Source organism: Achroia grisella, unplaced genomic scaffold (genome assembly GCF_030625045.1).
Source record: "Achroia grisella isolate CSIRO2021 unplaced genomic scaffold, CSIRO_AGI_Agris_v1 utg2156, whole genome shotgun sequence".
Lineage (NCBI taxonomy): Eukaryota > Metazoa > Arthropoda > Insecta > Lepidoptera > Pyralidae > Achroia > Achroia grisella.
This window is the reverse complement of record NW_026712714.1, coordinates 2,347,256-2,365,237: the sequence shown is the minus strand read 5'-3', so window position 1 is coordinate 2,365,237 and position 17,982 is coordinate 2,347,256. Positions and strand designations below refer to the sequence as shown.

The 17,982-nt window shown below is 32.3% G+C and overlaps 1 pseudogene; it reads left to right on the top strand.

Moving 5' to 3' along the window:
* Positions 1–2,967: 2,967 nt before the first annotated feature.
* On the top strand, positions 2,968–16,421 carry LOC131842323 (scavenger receptor class B member 1-like; annotated as a pseudogene).
* Positions 16,422–17,982: the final 1,561 nt, after the last annotated feature.

Below are 17,982 nucleotides of genomic sequence, written 5' to 3'. Positions count from 1 at the left end.
TTAATATCTAAATAAATAAAATAAAAATTTCTAAATCTTTAAATGTATATATAATTATATAATATTATAAAACGTTATAAAGTTATAAAAATAATTATGATGTACATTTTCCTCACTCCCCAAGATTGCAGTGTCTGTTTGTAATATTGAAATAGCCGTTATTTTCTACATGCATATGAATATAAATACGGTACATACACCAAAATAGCATTTTTTAAAATTTTTGTCCGTCTGTCTGTCTCTCTGTTTGTTCCAGCTAATCTCTGAAATGGTTGGACCAATTTTGACTGGATTTTTTTGACAGGTAGCTGATATAATAAGGAGTAACTTAGGCTACTTTTATTTTAGAAAAATATAGTTAAATTCCACGCGGACGAAGTCGCGGCTACAGCTAGTTTTAAAATAAAAAAAAATGTCACAAGGATATTATTTAAAGTAACAAAACCACACCTGTTCCTGTATCTCAGAGAGGTTGGCCGCATTGGGCCGGCACAGTGTAATGACCCGTACGAAGTAAACCAAAACGGGCTTGGGAAAGTAACAAGATCCGGTGACCTCTGTGCTCTGTTACTTCCGAACTGTACTATAAATAATGTTCGCAAGCATATTTTGTTTCATAAAAACCAACCATCAATCATGAATAAAATTAATATGATAAATACACGGTGGTATCCGTTCTAATTAATATGTGAAGAACTTTGTACCCCATTTTACGAAATATGTGCGGACGGAGAAGTATGGAATGAAATAGTCACATACTGTAGTTTTGTATTTTATATAAAGAAGAAGCTAATATTTTTTTACAATTATTTTTATCAATAAAAAATGCATTACACAATATTACGTATTTCTCAAACACACTCATACAATTATACCCTTTGACAATAGAACTTTAATAACGTTCAACCATTATAATTTTAACTAGGTTTTGCTCGCTGCTTCGCTCGCGATAGTCTATCCCCTTAGGGGTGAAATTTATCAAAATCCTTTCTTAAGGGATGCCTACGTCATAGTAGCTTTATGCATGCAAAGTCTCATCCCGATCGGTTTAAAATTGACAAAGTTTCATACAAACTTTCATCCCCTATTTTATCCCATTGGGGGTAGAATTAATCAAAATCCTTTCTTAGCGGGTGCCTATGTCATAACATCTACCTGCATGCTAAATTTCAGCCCGATCCGTCCAGTGGTTTGGGCTGTGCGTTGATAGATCACTATGTCAGTCACCTTTGAGTTATATATATTTAGATTAATTATGGTCGAATCTCAAACGTTAGGTGACCACTAGTATAAGTAAAAGAGCTATTATTTTTATGTAAGTAGAATAACAAACAAGCTGCGAGGAACCTGATGATAAGTGAATATTACGTTATCATGTGACACCCGTGATGGAATGGCAACTCACGTGTTGCTATTTCGAAGGACTAAGATGTCCCGTATTATTTAATTTGACTCCGTAAGAAAAGATAAATTGAGGTACCCAGTAGCGTTGCCAGACGTCCCGCATTTTAGGCAATGTCCCAGCGGGACTGACTCTGTCCCGTATTAGAATCGTGCTCCGTTTTTTTTATTAAATCGATCGATCTACGCTAGACAAAATACTCACGCACGCAACCTTCGTACATCTAATTTAATAAGAGACGAGTTGAGGACCATTTTTAATTACGATTATAATTGTATTTATTTTTATAAATATGTTAAAACCAATAAAAATATGTTAAAACTGACTTGCTCCTCAGAAAAATATATAAAAAAACTAGCTGTCCCGGCAAACGTTGTTTTGCCATATAAATTAATAACGCTATAAAAAAATAGGGGTTGGTGCTAGAAGGGTGAAAATTTAGGAGTGTATGTATTTTTGTATGTTGTATCATAAAAAAATAGAAACTAAATATTTTGTCTAAAAAATAAAAAATAAAAGTTTAGGGGTAGACTACCCCTACATTTAGGGGGATGAAAAATAGATGTTGGCCGATTCTCAGACCTACTCAATACGCTCACAAAGTTCATGAGAATCGGTCAAGCCGTTTCGGAGGAGTATGGGAACGAAAACTGTGACACGAGAATTTTATATATAAGATAAAGAATATCACTATATAATTTTGTTTTTTTATTTATCTCGGGTAAAAAACTAATTTTCCGTATTTTTTCCTATTTAAGCGTTTGTCCCTTATAGGCTGAAAAAAAATTGGCAACTCTAGTACCCATACAATTTTTATACTTGCATATTCGTATATCAATTAAGAATTCACATTTCCCTTTATTTCTAACCCTAACTTGATCGACTTAAACATCTGTTTTTAATTGTTTCTAAATTATTAAAAATATAAAACACAATGTCTATTTTAACTTCAATTTATATAAAGATAATAATATCTACAGATAATTCACACAACGCCATCTAGTCCCAAGCTAACCAGAACTTGTGTTATGGGTACTAGATAACTAATATAAATCTATACATATAAATAAAATGGAAGTGTCTGTTTGTAATATTGAAATAATCGTTATTTACTACAAGCATATGAATATAAATACGATATATACACCAAAATATAATTTTTACTACTTTTGTCTGTCTGTCTGTCGGCTAATCTCTGAAATGGCTGGACCGATTTTTTTTGGCAGGTAACTCATGTAATAAGGAGTAACTTAGGCTACTTTTATTTTAGAAAAAAAGTCTACACGTCACGAGGACTAAGTCACGAGTACAGCTTGTACATATATATTTTTGTAAATACATATATATACATAGAACACATCCAGAACATACTCGAATACAAATGTTTGTACCTTACGAGGAATCGACCTCGCGACAATCAGAGGTAAAGCGGTGTAGACCGCTAGACCCGTTGGTCTAGCGGTCTTAGGCTCTCTGTTATACTACTAATTTGGAGCTGAACCTCATCGAAAAATGTTATCTTTTCAAAACTATTTTTTTTTTAATATAATCTATATTTGTTCCAGGTCTGTTCCTGCTACTTATGCTTGGTTTTTTTGCGCTGGGAACAGGCTGTTTTATCTTCTTCGCACACCCTTACGACTTTTTCTTCAATCAGGTAATTATTGATTTTATTTATTGAGTTAATTACTGAGTTTCTTAATAGTAATTGTGATTCGAGTTGTATCGATATTTATATGATTATTTAGTTAAAGTACGAGTATTACTTTAAATGTATTTAATGTAATTTATTTTTATTTGTCATTAATATTCATTATAATATAAGTGTATCAGTAAACACGTTTGCCGTTCTCTTCGTATAAAAAGTATTTACGTCAACAGTCCACTACAAGTAAGCGGTGTTTTATACTTGTATATATACATGTATGGCAATTAAATTAACATACGACGCTATCTATTTTTTTTTTCATCGAATTAATAAATAATCTTATATTTGACGTATGACAAAAAAATACAAAATTAATTATTTATATTGCATATTAGATTCACAACTTTCTTTAGCTTTGATAGGAACAGCAACATATTTTGTGATAATTTCAGCATCTCCAATTCTTTTTACGTGATACAATAACGAACATACAGATCGATTTTACCTCGTAAAGCTTTTATGCTGTGTGAGGTACTACTGTTTCTGTTTTATATGCAGTTTAAGAGACTCGTTTCTTTATAGTTTTGTTTTCTAACAGTGTACGAACTCAAATGTATGTGTATCTATTTCTTTTGTTCTGGCAATAAATGAATTCTTATTTTAATCTCAGGACAATTCACACAGCGCCATCTAGACCCAAGTTAAGCTAGCTAAAGCTTGTGTTATGGGTACTAGACAACTGATACATATACATAGATATTTTGTTTGTAAATACATACATATTATACATAGAAAACACCCAGACCGATACAAACAATCATACTCATCAATACAAATGTTTGTGCCGTGCGAAGAATCGTACCCGCGACCATCGGTCTTAAAGCGGTGTGCTTGACCGCTAGACCACCGAGGTTATCTATGTATATATATAAAGAAGATAAATATATATAACAAAGATGATAATGGCTTGTGTCTTTTGCAGAAAGTCGTTTTTCAAGATGGCGGCGAAATCTTGGAGATGTGGCGGACTCCAGAAGTGGAACTATTCTGCCGGGTGTTTCTCTTCAACGTCACAAACGCAGAAGAATACATGGCGGGCATAGACAATAAGATAAAAGTCAAAGAAGTTGGCCCCTATGTATACAAGTAGGTCAAATGTTTTTTTTTTTTATTAGGTTGTTTGGGCTATTGTCAGATGTTTGTAGCACCTGTAGCATTGCGACCTGCATAGATCTATTGTGCTCGCCCTTTTTCAAAGTCATATGTTAACTCGACTGAAAAAAAATAGTAATTAGTTTTCAAATCAATATACATATTTATTTTATTTGGGTTACCGATATTCTTGGGTATGTTATGTTATGTTACTTTTATTATTATTATATGATATCTACACTTCTGTACAAAAGTGCGTTGCAAATGTTAATTAAACCATTGAAATGAAATGAAATGAAATAATTTATTTGCGAAATATTGGTATAGTATTATAATTAATATTGGGACTTCGAAACGTATAATTTATATATATTATTATAAATATGTATATAATAATAATAATAGTAAACGTCTAATTTATAAAATACAGTCTAATGTTTAAATTAAACCTAATTTAAACATTAGTTCATATGCAGTCCCAAAATAAGCTTACCTTGTACTATGAATATAAAACAACTAACACATAGGTTTAAATATATACATAATATATATGAAAAACACTTAGTTCAATACAAATAGATAATGCATACAAATGTTTGTTTGGACGGGGATCGAACCCACGAAGGTGAGGTGTGTGCTAAACCAACACACCACCGAGGCCGTCACTCAAAGCTTTCGCAGAATATTATTGAATTATCCAAATCTTATATATATAAAATATATAATTATACAACTACCAGTTTCAAGCACAAAAAGTCAAATATTTAACCGTACAAATTTATTATACGCCGTCCAATTTAATTAGGAATCGAAATGAGCAGTGGTTCGAATCCCTAGCAGTGCCCTCAGACTATCAGTCAGGCAGAAGTTGGCGCTCAGCTGCTCCATAAGTCCTTCCTTTGGTTTGGTGTACCATCTGCACTCGCCCCTATCGTCCGGTGAACAGCATTAGAGTAGATTGAAAAAAATATATATTATGTATTTTATTACAGGGAAGGATTTGAGCACAATATAACTAGGTTCAATGACAACGGCACCATGTCAGTTACACCCCTACATCCCCTCACTTGGGTGGCCGAGATGTCGGAAGGACATAAAGAAACCGACATCCTGTACTTACCTCATATAGCCTTACTGGTGAGTATGCTTCAACCAATTTCATACTTTATTATGAAGAGTTTAAGGGTATTTTTTAAATAATAATGATCCGCAGATCTATAATACTGTATTGTAAATAATTGTCTTTCTGATATATATACATTTCACTATTTACTTACAAATAAATATGTTTAAAATATGTCATAAATTAATAATATACTAAAAAAACCATTAAAAAACATCAATATTGTAAATTAAATCCTAATTATACGTTTTATATTAATTTAAATATAATTAGTGGTGTAACCAATATTGAAGATAAAAACAATCGTATTTTCTAGAACACCGAATTATCTATTTGAAATTTACGAAATAAATCACCAAAAGGTTTCATTTAAAATAATTTTCATTGGTGTTTCCAACAGTCACAAGACGATATGTAAAAAATGCATTCAGAAAGTAACTTAAGACCTTTTTAAAAGAATTCTAGAACTTTCGGATATGCAGCAGCTATATACATTATGGATACCTCAGGAAAGGAAGTACTTAATTGAATTAGGTATTTCTATTTGAATAAATACCAACATGGGTGTCGCAATAACCGTGCCCAACGGCCGGTGCACTAGCGATGCATTTTAGCAACATTCCTGACATTACGAAACTTCCCAACGTGTGTGAAAACCAAAGTTTATTGGACACACCTATGAGCAATTACGAATGTTCTGGAAGCTTTATAATGGCACATACATATTAGCTTTATACACGTACCTTTTCTTAGATCGATAGATAAGATAGACGATAGTCTAAACGGCGTAGCGGTTTCAGAGGAGCTTCCTCCCTTACATTACAGATTGTAAAATGAACTACGTGCCGAAGTTTTCTCATGAAACTATATGAGGGTTTAAGAAGAGTATTACCAAACACCCCTAGTGTTTCAGGAGTCCATTAAGGTTTCTTAATGGTCGGCAACGCGCACGTGATTCTCCAGGTGTTTCAAGCGTCCATAGGCTATAAATCGTTTACCATCAGATGGGCCGTATGCTTGTTTTCCATCTATGTAGTATAAAAGCGCATCCCTTACTTCCGATGATTCCGCGCACGGTAGAAACATTTGTATACATTCACTAATTCATTAGTCAAAATATTAAATACATAATCAACAAAATAATTAATTAATTAAGTAACGAAATAAGATTAAATCAGTAGTACTGAGTGGCACTGAGTAGACTAGCTTCTACAAAAAGCACTCGTTCACGAGTATGACGAGCCAGCCATCACTGCGCAACAAATATTTAACGTAATTTTTTAGCTATATTTGACAAAATATTCTGTAAAAATTTCTTCTGCTTGACATAACACACACATAAACAGTTTTCGCCTCGTCTCGTAATTTTACTATTTTATTATACAACCTTTTATGGATTATGTTTATCTATAGATAAAGATAAAGATAACCCATAAAAGGTTTAGTACATATCATCCTCGTTAAGAATATATAAATAGACAATTTTCGCCTCGTCTGGATTTTACTATTGCATTTTAGGTACAATTAGTTTAGTACAATTTTAAGTACCTTTTATGGATTATATTTATCTATAGATAAAGATAAAGATAAACCATAAAAGGTTTAGTAATTTAATAATTTTCTAAAAACATATCATCCTCTTTAAGAATATATAAATAGACAATTTTCGCCTCGTCTCGATTTTACTATTGCATTTTAGGTTTTTTTTTTTATACCACTTAGGTGGCAAACAAGCATACGGCCCATCTGATGGTAAACGGCTACCGTAGCCTATGGACGCCTGAAACACCAGGGGTGTCACATACGCGTTGCCGACCCTTAAGAAACCTTAATATACCCTTCTTGAAAACCCCCATGCTGTAGTCTCTCGAGAAAACCTCGGCAGGTAGTTCATTCCACAATCTAAGTGTACGCGGGAGGAAGCTCCTCTAAAACCGCACTGTACGAGACCACTTAGGTTCCAGCGTGTGGGGATGAATTCCCTGTCGATGGCGAGCGGTGCGATGGTAAAAGGTAGCCGTAGGCATCATGTCAAACAATTCATCAGAACACAGTTACAATTAGTTTAGTACAATTTTAGGTACCTTTTAAGGATTATATTTATCTATAGATAAAGGTAAAGATAAACCATAAAAGGTTTAATAATTTAATAATTTATTACAAACTCATCTCCCTTCGTACTTCTAAATACAACACTTTTTCTTAGGTTATTTCTAAGCCTTTTCCAAGTGTTATATTGACTGATATAATATTGACAATCAGAAGAAGGCCGACACCAAAAAAACTTGTATGGCGGTTTTTACTTCAAACAGACCGTGTGATGGCAAACACCGAAAATAAACACAACAGCTATTGTAGTAACTATTTCATTAAACAAAAAGAGGCCTCTGCTTTTTTTTTAATGAGCCGTTTAAAATTGCGAAGTGCTTGCAAAATTCTTAGCGAATTTTAATCTCAGGATAATTCATACAGCGCCATCTAGTCCCAAGTAAAGCTAGCTAAAGCTTATGTTGTGAGCACTAGACAACTCATACAAATACATAGATATATTTTTTTTTCGTAAATACATACATATTATACATAGAAAACACCCAGACCGATACAAACAATTATACTCATGAATACAAATATTTGTGCCGTGCGAGGAATCGAACCCGCGACCATCGGACGTAAAGCGGTGTGCTAAACCACTAGACCACCGAGGTCGTCGGACATATATTTTTATACTATGTAATATATATGTTTTACAATATGTAAAGAACATAGTATTAAACAAATTCTCGACCATAGTCTGTGCGCTTATATCTTTTAAATTACGCAAAGGATTTTAATGTAGTTTTCAGCAGTAGGTTGAGTGAGTCAAGATCAAGGTTTATATGTATAATATAAATATAATTTACACTACAAATAAGCCGAGAAAATTAAAGATTTGTAATGAAACCCGGGCGTTGTTAGTTCGAACTATAACTGAATGAATTTCGACGATCCTTTTTTTAATGATGCATAAACCATTAGCGCATGCGGGTGCACCATTCCATTATTGTCTACATAAAAAAAAATACTAATATAGGTATATGTTTAGGTAATATGTACACATACAAGGTAACCCGGTTATTGTTATAATTACAATCATATCTATTACGTCTTATTATTCACACATAAAAACGTTTATTGCTAATATTATTAACTCCAGATTTATGTTCATTTGATTTGCACAAAACGGATAAACTAAGATTAACTATTGCAAAATTATTAACATAATCCATAAAAGTGTAGACTTTAATGTAATGTACGTTCTTGACATTTTGTGGCCACTTAGGTATCTACCTGCGCGGTTTGCCATTTGATAGCAAATCCTTTCAAATCAATTTAGGGTTAGGCTCATTGCGTGAAAGAATATCAATATAACATTTATTTATTTATTTATTTAACTTTAATGCACACTGTATGCATTAAAGTTAAATGTAGTACATTTGGCGGACTTAACACCATGCGGCAATAACATCAATAATCACAACAAATGTCACCTAACTTTGTTATTATTTTAACGCGTTTGATAAAAATATATACTAATTTGGTAGGAAGCAGCAATTACAATCGTATTTTTTTTAATAGATGAGTATGGTAATGGTAAGGTGTTCCCTTTGCGCTTATTGATGATAGGATAATCGGGATAATAGGAGCATGAAGAGATCTATTACACCATCGTGATAAATTCTTTATGAATCACCTTATAGATTCTAGGAGGAATCTCGTGGAGATCAACCTGACTCGGCTTTATGTTACTTGGTTGACACAATGAGTAGTCCCTTTCTCTCCTGACGGCAAAGTTACAATATTATGTTTCAAAACCAAACTTACTAGGTACAAGGAAAAAACAAGTTTGTACCGGGCGAGGAATCGAACCCGCTAACATGGTCATAAAGCGTGTGTTAAACCACTAAACCACGGGGCCGCCATTATGTCACTCTTACCAAAAATATATTTTACAAAAGAACCTGCTTGGCAAACGAAATACGTTAAATGCAGTTACCCACGCAAGTGATTTTGTACAAAAATCTACCTAAAATCTAATAAAATCATTATAATCCATGAAAAAATTGCTTATTTTGCCTATTTTTTTCAGAGTATCGCTAACGTTGTCGCCCCGAAAGGATTTTTGACGCGTTTAGGACTAAACAATATCATCACGCTGACAAACAGTCAGCCGCTGGTGAAGATGACAGCTCGCGAGTTCATGATGGGCTACGAGTCCAGGCTGATGACTTGGGCAGCACTTTCTTGCCTGGCTGGATCAGTTTTGATAAACTGGGCCTTATTGATAGGGTAAGTCTTTATTCTAACTATAGACCAGATGCTATGAAAGAGTAAATTACCGTTAAAAGTATTATATCTTTTGCCAAGCTGAAAAAGAAATGCCACTACACATCCCATGTGGCTGTAGCCCACTCATGCGTAAATTAATATCTCCTTTGAAATGTATACAGTTTATCTTGAGGAGATAAAAACCATCGCTTCTAAGAATATTCCTCAATTTTTATCACTGATGGGTACCGAACTTTGCTAAAGGGGGAGCACAGCAGATGTATATAGGTCGCAGTGCTATAGGTCTAAAGTACCTGACAAGAAAATATACATCTTAATTATGAATTTATTGGTCCCACTCTATCCTGGAAATGCTGCACCTACATAGTATATCAGCGTTAAGTGACAATAATTTCCATATTACCGCATCCACTAAGTGACTAAAAAGGTTGACGATCTTTATGCATGCTTTATTTTATATTCTTTTCTTTCAGATGTACGATTTTGATGGAGATTTCGAGACGGTATACACAGGAGAAACAGATATCCGTTTCGCCGGTCTCATCGATACCTACAGGGGTTCTACTGATCTTCCACAATGGCAAGGAAAACATTGCTCCAACGTGCAGAATGCCTCAGACGCTACAAAATTCATGGGAGGAGTAGGCAGGAATGATAGTATTCTGTTCTTCAGGAAGAGCATGTGTCGCAGTGCATTACTGGTATGTACTAGCTACGTGTCTTTTTTTATACTACAGCAGACTGAGTCACGCGTAATAGCTAGTATTTTACATTAATTTACAATGTGTTTAGTGTAAGTGCAATGTATATATGTAGGTTGCAAACAATTTAATTCGAATCCGTTCAGTACTTTTTAAATTAAAGAATAAAATACATGCATTCGACGGCCTCGAGGTTTTAGGTGTTCAGCATACCGTTTTACTTCCGTTGGTTGCAGATTGGATTGCTCAGTTTGTATTCAGGAGTACAATTGTTTGTTCTTTAGGTTTGTTGTGTTTTTATATGTATTTAAAATAAATTTCAGAATTTCTATGAGTTGTCCCCCATGACACGAACTCGGCTTATCTTAGTTTTAATTAACCTGTTATCCATCCATTTACCCATCCTAACAAACATTAGACTTCACAATATTAATACGATTTTAAGCTATATGGCTTTAAACCTGTATGAAGCACTATCAAAGATTTTTATGTCAACTTAAAAAAGCAACTTCAGGCCAGACGATTATCTCATGCCATCAGGTATAAAATGGCCTAACGCATGAATAGGACCTCACATGTCGCGTCATATGAAGACCGCCACCTTTCCCATGCTTTGCCATTCCAAAAAACACTATAAAAATATTTTTTTTTATAGTTCTTTATTCCATAGACCCCTTATTTCCATAGACTAAAGGTCCATGCCGTTTTTTGCAATTATTTTTTTAATCGGTTCGTTCTATTTTTTTTCCTCCCCTTTATTGCTCCGCGAATAATATGCAATGTGTTTTTTAATTTTATTTTTCTTTCCTTTTTTCTCTTTTGTCTATTTTTTATTTATATTTAATTTTATTAAAAAAAAAACTAAATATATTAGTCAAATTAAGTTAGTCGACTCCGGAAATGGCTCTAGTAGATACAACGTATGGTTTTTTAGTTGATAACAATCCCCCACACCCTCTTAACACCCTTCCATCGGGGGTAGACTATCTTTTAAAGATTTTTCCACACGATAATTAAAAAAGAATGAAGTCTGTAATGTAAACAAACAATTTGTGCGGTGCGTTTATAATATAATTAATGTTATTTCAAGGTAAGCATACGTAACAGTAATTCTATACTTTTATAATTGTGCAATATCATCTAATTATTTGATGCTACATCCACTGTATTTAGTGTATATCATAATATAATCTTGTGTGTATGTTATACACAATCAAGATAGGAATATTGTTCTAGAACTTTCACATAATGGTCGTGATTATTCAGCAAGTAATCGCTACATTTTAATAGCATACAAATTACCGAAGTGTAATTTGAACAAAGTCTATATGAATGTACGTATTATGTAATATTATCTTATCTGTAGTAGCTATAAAATTATAAAATAAAAGGCATACATATTATCATTTATAATAAAAAGAATCATGCATCATTCCAGAGAACTAAAATGTCAATTCCTCTCGAATGATGCATTATTTTGTTTTTTTTTTTTATGAACTTCGTCCGCGTGGAAATAAAATTTATTTTTCCAAAATAAAAGAATTATTCTAAAATGAAAGTAGCCTAAGTTACTCCTTATTACATCGGCTACCTACCAAAAAAAGTCCCGTCAAAATCTGTCAATGTATATAATATTCACAAAACAAATATATTAGCTTCCTGATTAGTTGAGAATATATGACGCTGTGTGAATTATCCATAGCTATTATTATTTATACATATAAATAAAATTAGAGTGCATGTTTGTAATATTGAAATAACCATTTGTTACTACATGCATATGAATATAAGTACGGTACATACACCAAAAAATAATTTTATTTACAATTTGTGTCTGTCTGTCTGTTTGTTCCGGATGTGGTATTCTAATCCCTGAAATGACTAGACCGTTTTTGACGGAACTTTTATTGGCAGATAGCTCATATAATAAGGAGTAACGTGGGCTACCTTTATTTTAGAAAAATAAACTGAAATTCCACACAGATAAAGTCGCGTGTACAGCTAGTTTACAAACAAAGTAATAGATGTTTTATTAATTATCATCGTTTAATTATCTCTAATAGATTTGTAAATACAAAATGTACACGCGTAAGATGTCGCAGGTACGTACTAATAATAAATATTATGTTAAACTGAACTCAGGTTGTAGCTGGTAGATCTCGTTTGTCTAATTATCATTAATTATCATTATGTATGAAGTACCTAGTAATAACATAACATGAATCACAATCAGTCACACATCAGTAAATAGATATAATAACAATATAGTTGACATATTATATATTCCATTCGTCTTATGAATTTGCTGACGTCTTTTATTGTTTTCATATTTTCTTTTTTTATTGAACTTTACTAATGCTGTTAGCTGTAGCTGGCCTTTACAGCTTCACTAAACGATAAGGGGCGAGTGCAGAGAGCACTCTTAACCCGCGGACGCACTTATGAAGCGGCTGAAAGCCAACTCCTGCCTGACGGATAGGATTTTAACCTTAGCGGAGGCCGTCGTAATTTCAATCCTTGTCTTAATTGGATAGGGGATCGAACAGAGGGGAACTTTTCTAGTGTTTATAATAATGATATTAATACAATAACTCATTACAAGTCACATTTTAAGTCTCAAACTAAGTAGTGCTTGGGTTATGGATACTGGGTAACTCATAGAAATACATACATAATGCATTGTATATGGAAAACAAACTGTTATACTTATGAATAAATTCAAATTCAAAAATCATTTATTCGCTATGCATTGTACAAGTTTTTATATTATAATTTTTTTTTCTCTACTGTCCAGAATAGATCACCGAGAAGAACAAGAAAACTCAATTGAATTACTTTTTTAAACAATGCCCTACGCATTGTAAATAAACTTATTTTTATATTAACTTATTTATTTATATAGAAATATTAAACGAAAATCCTGAACATGTATTTGCACGCTCGTCATTCAAGTAATTGTTTAGTGAGTAAATACAAATGTTTTGGGGTTTTAGTGGGTAAGAGTCCCAGACTACCTCCCGCACTCTCTCATATAGGCAGGCTATTCAAGTATATTCTTCATTTCAGATCCCAGTGGAGGAAGGCGTGAGGAATGGACTCGATGCGTACATGTACACGTTCCCTGAAAACATGCTGGATAATGGCAAATATATAGAAGAAAATAAATGCTACTGCAGGAAAGGTAATTCTTTAAAAAAGTAAACATTGTTCTCAAAATACCAGTGAAAATGTAATCTTTTCTTTTATAATATTTGGTTTTGAAACTCACAGTTTTCATTTTTATATTTTAATTTGGTTCTTCTGTCGAAGTTGATTAGTTACATGAATGCAGAAATATAAGAAATTGATGTGAGGGAGTGAATGACGCTACACATAAGCTTGGTTCTATAACCCTCTTGATTTCTATTACATTCCAGTGCCCCCTTGGAATCCTTCATTAAAATATCCAACTCACAATTTCTAAAAAAACTTTTAAAATATTAAAGTATCTACAAGAAATGCTATATTCAATAACCAGTATTGTACTGTATCGGATTAACTAAGCTTTAAATTTTACGCAGTAAATAAATGTTATTCGTACATTGATAAAACATAAATTAACAATGAACATGATTCCAGGCAAATGTCTTCCCGCTGGACTCATTGATGTCACGGACTGCTACTATGGGTTCCCCATCGCTCTGTCCTACCCTCACTTCTACCAGGGAGACGATATCCTCTTCAGCAAAGTCGAAGGCCTAACTCCTAATGAAAAAGATCATAAAACTAGGTAAGTGATAGAACATTGTTTTAGCAGTCACTTCATTTATAGTAGAAATAGCGACTCGTCTCAGCTTTGCACGGATGAATAACATCTTTTAATTTATCGGCTTATTCTGTGCTGTAACACGAATGTGTTATATATAGTACATAAACCTTCCTCTTGTATCAGTCTATTTATTACTGAAAAATGAGTTAAATCCGATGCATCGTTTAAAAGATATCAGCAAATAGACAGCGACGGCAATTTTTTTATAGTTTGTAAACGATATGGTGACTTATCAGTCATACTCTCATAAACGAGTGCTGGCAGTAATTGATCTTTGTCCACTGCAACTTAATTTTGTGGATTTACTATGTGTGTGATATGCAAATGATAAGGCCATTTAGATTCTATATTTTCTTAAAAGAAATAATAATCGTGTTTTTTTTCCGTTGAATCTATCATATATATGGCAATGTAATAAAAAATATCAAATTAAGTAATTAGATTATTATGAATGACTTTTTTTTATTTAAATAAAATTACAAGCTCCATTATTAATTAGACTTTTTAAAATGTAGAATTTCACAAGGTACTTTGGAATTAGGAAAAAAGAAATCATTTTAATAATTACAATTTTTTTTTAATTAATGCTAATTTTAATGTCTACAATTTTGTTTTAGGTTTTGGATCGAACCGAAATCAGGCTTGCCATTAGACGTAAGCTCCAAAATGCAGATAAACTTGGCACTCGGAGATATATCGTCAATCAACAACGTGGAGAGATTCTCCAATATGTATTTACCAATGTTATGGTTTGATATTGTAAGTTTCATATTTTTACCACTTCTAAATGTCAATAAGCATTGTGAATTTTATACGTGAATTTTTTTTGGGCTTTTTCTTCTTTAAACTTCGGGGAAATGCTGTGCAAATGTATATTAAAACTATTACAAACTACTATATGTAATGACAGACTTAATATTTGAATATCATAAATTGAATTCCTATTTTTAACTTCGATATATATATTTTATCTATATCTTTATCTATGTTAAAGGCCCAGTCTTGATTTTGAGAAATAAGCTAGATATTATATATGATGACGTAATATCTGTAGTATACTCATGTATATAGGCGACACATTGTTCAACACTTAGGTACCATCAGATGGACTATCAGTTTGTTTACTATTACTAATTACTATTGACTATCATAATTTTCCTTTACAGAGAATGTACACATTAACTCCATCGTTAGAACAACGCTTCAACTTATATCTGAACATACTACCCGTCGTCGAGCAGGCGGCCATGTACATACTGTTCGCCATCGGAGCCGGGCTCATCCTCGCCACAATCTACAACCTCGCCTTCAAAATAATGTTCAAATCCGTCAACAACAGACAGAAAAGAAACATCGACATCGGCAATCAGTATTGTACTAAAGATATTAAAAACAAAAACACAATCTACACGCCCTGTGAAACGCCGCTCAACGATCTAGAATCCGATTGTTCTGATCCACAATTCGATCCTGAGAGACGACCTTCGCTATTGAAAATACATGGCGACAAAATAAAGGAGTTAAGTAACAGATTAAGCGATAAAATGTATGATTCAGTTGGTGCAGTCAAAGACAAATTTATAGATGAATTCACGCATGTAAAAAATATTTTCGATAGGAGAAATTCATTAAAGAACGAAGACAATAATGCTTACCGAAGTGATTCCGGTGATGAAATGAATCACGGGTACCGATCAGTGAAACAGACTGATAGTGATGATGATTATAAATATTTAGAAGTAATAGACGATGGTAGTGAGTTCGATTCTCCGGGATTCCTTAATGATAGTAAACGCTTAAACAAATTGGAACGTACAGACAATGAAACTGTATTACATATACATGAATGAATGAATGATACTCATTTTGGTTTAAAATTTATTCTTAACACCATTTTTGAGTAAGAGGTTGAGGCTATTTCTTTGAAATATATATGTATTTATATATATATGCTTGAAGTGTAGAAATTTGTCTATGATTAGCTGGTTGCAAAATATATAAACTCTTCTCATTTTTATGGTGTTATGTACTATATTTTAGTAATCATAGGAACAATAATTGATATTGTTTTTAGCAGTGATCAATAATCTGTGAGCGATGATACGTGTAGTGACGTTCTATTAGTTATCGTTTCGTTTCTACAACTTATTAAACTTCTATAAGAAATCAAAAGATTTGGTTTGAATATATTTATGTATAAAAACAATGTATGTGTATACATTGGATGTAATTTTGATCTATTTGTTGACAGCGCTTCTCTAACTATGGCTATATCAATTAGAATATTCGGTTTTTTCTTCTCATTTTAAACTTCGAATGCTTATCGAAAATACATAAACTTGAATTTTAGATAAAACCAATCTTTTTCTTTCTTTTTTAATCGTGGCTCCGTGTGGCGTACTGCATGTTGTTCGCAAATATTTTAATTGCGTACTTTTTACACAATCTATAAATCTGTGTAGTGATTAATGTAAATAGTGTAGACCAATAGTAATTTATCGTTTACTGCAGCCATATTTACAGTGTATATAATATAATGTAAATAAAGTTAAAAGAAACCCAAGTAGTTTTAAGTTAGAAATAAATAATATACTCGTCTTGCCCTTATACATTCCGTAAATATATAAGTAGTTGTTATAATGTACATTATTTAAATATTTAAGTTATTTTCACAAAAGAATAAGAATAGGAACAACATGGATAAATAAAGAATAAACAAATACAACAATCAGCAACAAAATTATGGACAATAATAAATAGATCTCACTCATTTATTCATTCGAACGATATTTTACAAAATCATCACAAATGGTTGTAGTGAAAACAGTCTCAACTTGATTTGTAAAGTATAAGAGTGGACTTGATTGATTATAACCCTATAGCTCTCTTGTCTGAACCTCACCCAGGACAGTTTTTATTTTTAAGACGCCATACTTGCCGACATTTTCTTTATTAATTTTGTAGTATTTGTGGGTAATGTTATTTAAAACAAAACAATTATTGTATGAAATTGTACAAATTGTTTTTAAAACCATTTCATAGATAATTTCATTTCAATAAATCAATTACTCAACTTACAACTATTAAAATTTAGTCATTATTTTATAGGACGGTTTTTTGGTTTAGCCGTTTAGCACAACACCATACTTTTCGGCGGATATAGATTTCAATTCTCCCAAATACAAACTTGTAATCATGAATATGTTTGTTTGCCAATAAATACATCTGGGTACTTTTTATTGTTAATATTTCTATCGGTTGTTTAATACCAGTAGCTCTTCGTTTGGAACTAGATAGTGCTGTTAAAATTGTCCTGGGTTTTTATTATTATTTACTTCATGGCATTGGTCACAAATTCGATTGGAACAAAACTAAGGTATACTTCGTTATGTGACCATGAACAAACTTTAAAAAGTCAACTTATTGATAATAAGTTGCTCCATGAAATGGGTCACAAATTCGATTGGAATAAAACTATGATAAACTTATTATTATGTGACCATGAACAAGTTTATAGAAACTTATTGAACCAATCTGTTATATTAAAGCCACATTTGAATATTAAATTCATATATAACCTTGTTGGCTTTTGATATTTCTAATCAGAAATAACTATAGTTATTTATGTTAAGTTATTTTAGATAAACGACTGATGTTTTTACTTGCTCAAATATTTATAACTTTAGGTAGTGTTAACAAACGGCTAGTGCCATCTATCGGTGTCTTTAGTAAAATATATTAACTATTGTAAATAACTAACATTGAGATTTGTTTGTGTATATAATTAATGAGTCTTGTATGTATATATTAACACAAAATAAA